Genomic DNA, 2,809 nt, shown 5'->3' with positions numbered 1-2,809 from the left:
GGGGAGAGCTTCGTGCTTTCGCTTCTCCTTTCTCACGGCCGCGGCCATTTGTGTAACCCCGGAGGGCGGCACAGCACCGGGCATCTCCGCCCGGGGTTCACCCCGCAGCCGGGCGCGGCACCCCAAAGGTCGCCGGTCCGCCCGCCCGACCCCCAGGGGTCTGCCCCTAAATCCCATTGAGCATGAGCTGGCGCAGTGCCGGCCCTCCCACTGTTCCCTACGGGCGTCTAAGGGGAATTTTGGCCACAGCGGGGTGGCATCGCGCAGCCCCGAACCCAACCCCGGCGACATCGGGATCCTGGGAGCGGAACGAGCGCTGACCCTCATTGCGGAGCAGTGATTTCATCCCCCCACCCCACCCCCCGGGCCACTGATTTCCCCTCGCCCTCCTCTCTTTATATATATATATATCTATACACTTTTTTTTTTTTTTCCTTGTTCAATTAACGGCTGGAAGTGTTTCAGGTTCTGGCAGGGAGCTCTGGACGTCGCTGTGAGCGATGACTCCCGCGGGCTGCGTCCGCGTAATTTATGGGGCCGTGATGCATCAATCACAGCGGCTCCCCGACAGCTGCCCCCCCCCCCTCGGGACCCCGGGCTGCCCCCGCTACCTGCTGAGTGACTGAGCCCGAGGGTGGGGGGGGGGGGAACCTCCGACTCCTCCACCTTTTTCTCGCATCCCAAAGGCTGGGGCAGGTGGTGGAGGGGGTGAGCTGAGCCCCGCGGCCCCAACATCTCAGAACGGAGCTGTCCCTTTGCCTTGTTACGCCGCAGGCAGAGCTGGTGAACAGGAGTGCTCAGGAAGAGAAGGAAAAGGAAAAAAAGGGGGCATTTTCGCCTCAATGTGCAGCGCAGATTGGAAACAGCTCTGCTTAAGTCATTGGCTCTGTTGGGAGGTCTGAGCTGGAGCGTCTCCCGCCTGTGCCCCCTCCCCACGATCAATCACGGCGCAGCAAATTAGCCCAGATGCCGGGAGATTGGGTTCAAATCCAGCTGTGGTTTGGATCGCGCTCGCACGCCTGGCTTCATGTGGGACCTGGGCTGTTGGACAGGATGCAGCCCCCCGGTCTCCGCAGGGCCCCGTTTCCCAGCGCAGCCTCTCCCCGTAGCCCACACACATGTGTTCGATTACGGCGTTGGCCAGCCGGGCCGCATCCGGCACCGCCAGGAGCCTGGAGCCCCGCTGGCAGCTCACACTTCATTTTCCCGGCGGTGCCGGGGGCACGGCAGCCCCCACAGCCCCTGTGTGGCCCCTTTACAGGGGCTGGGTCCCCTCCCAGCACGGTGGCACTCGGTCCCATTCGTGCACCGGCTGAGGCCGTGAAACTCGTGACAACAGTGAGCTGCCCTCCGGTTGGGTGTGGGCTGTGGGTTGTGGGGTTTCTCTGTGTGCCTGTGCTGAGCTCTGCCAGGTGTCCCCCAGAACCACGGGCCCATGTTCTGGGGCCAGGGGCTGCACTGTGCTGCAGGGTGGGCGAGGGGAGATCCGAATTGTGGGGCGGTGCTGGGGTGGGTGAAGGACTTTTCTCTATGGGGTGATGCTTTGTGGGGCAGTGGGATCTCCTCCTTGTGGGGCAATGGCATGGAAAGTGATGGGGCCCTTTCCCTGTGGGTGGTTGGGGGACACCTCCCTGGGAGCAATGCGCAGATGAGGGGTTCTTCCCCTGAGAGGCAGTGTGCTGAGAGACCCTCTCTGTGGGGGGATGCTCAGGTGAACGAGGGGCAGAATCCCACGACGGCTGAGGTTGGAGATCCCTCTGGTCCCACCCTCTCCCACAATGCAACCCCCAAAGCCAGTGCCCAGCACCACATCCAGATCCCCATGCAGGACACTCCTGAGTCTCCATGTGCTCCCACCAGGACACCGTCACCTTTCATTGTGCACCAGGACCCCAGGGCTGCCAGGCTGTATCCCACACCCCGTGCCCGAGGTTCCCAGCACAGGGCTCTGCACGGCTCCTTGTTGACCTTCAGGAGGTTCCCATCACCTGGATGGGGAGATGGGACTTCTTTATTTGTGGGGTGACACTTGATGGGGCAGTGGGTTCCCCTTCAGTGTGGGATGATGCTCACCCATACAAGCAGAACCCTTCTCTGCCAAGTGATGTTTAATGGATCATTAAGAGCCCTTCCTCATGGGGTGATGATGCTCAGTGGGATGGCAGGATGCCTTTAGGATGACCCTTAGGCAAAGGACCCCATTCCTTTGGCACCATGTTTGGTGAGGTGATGGGACTCCATCCTTCTGGGACAATGGTGATGGGATCCCATCCCTTTGGGACGACGTGTGATGGGATGATGGGACCACATCCCTTTGGGATGGTGCTTCGGGGAGATGATGGGACTCCATCTCTTTGGGACGATGGTGGTGGTACTGCATCTCTTTGAGATGGTGCTTGGTGGGGTGATGGGACCGATTCCTTTGGGATGATGATGATGGGACCCCATCCCTTCGGGTCGATGCTCCGTAAGACAATAGGACACGTAGGACGATGCTCGATTGGATGAGGAACACTTCCAGCAGCTTCCCAGAGGCTGGGATCACCTTTCCATGTCGGGAAGCGCTTCAGACCCCACGGACGACCCGAAACCCCCCCTTCCACCACTACCCCTTCCACTATGGGACGCTTATAGGACAGAGGGGCTGCGGATGGGCTGCCTCAAACCCCACTAGATGGCAGCAACGGGCTGCGCTCCGGGACACAACAACCCCCCCCCCCAGCCCCCCCTACCGCCTCCCCCTCGGGGACCGGGGGCCGCTTTTCGTCCCGAAAGGATCCCAACGGGGGACCGCGGGAGGGGTGGGTGA

General features: G+C 61.6%; 1 protein-coding gene across 1 annotated transcript in view; it reads right to left on the bottom strand.

Annotated features, from left to right (window-relative positions):
* Positions 1-2,809, bottom strand: part of LOC100541783 (hypermethylated in cancer 1 protein-like) — a 4,306-nt gene that overhangs the window by 761 nt on the left and 736 nt on the right. The gene's annotated exons all lie outside the window — the stretch shown is intronic.

Source organism: Meleagris gallopavo, chromosome 21 (assembly GCF_000146605.3).
Source record: "Meleagris gallopavo isolate NT-WF06-2002-E0010 breed Aviagen turkey brand Nicholas breeding stock chromosome 21, Turkey_5.1, whole genome shotgun sequence".
Classification (NCBI taxonomy): Eukaryota; Metazoa; Chordata; class Aves; order Galliformes; family Phasianidae; genus Meleagris; species Meleagris gallopavo.
Note: the sequence above shows the minus strand (reverse complement) of the source record. Positions and strands in the feature narration are given on the sequence as shown.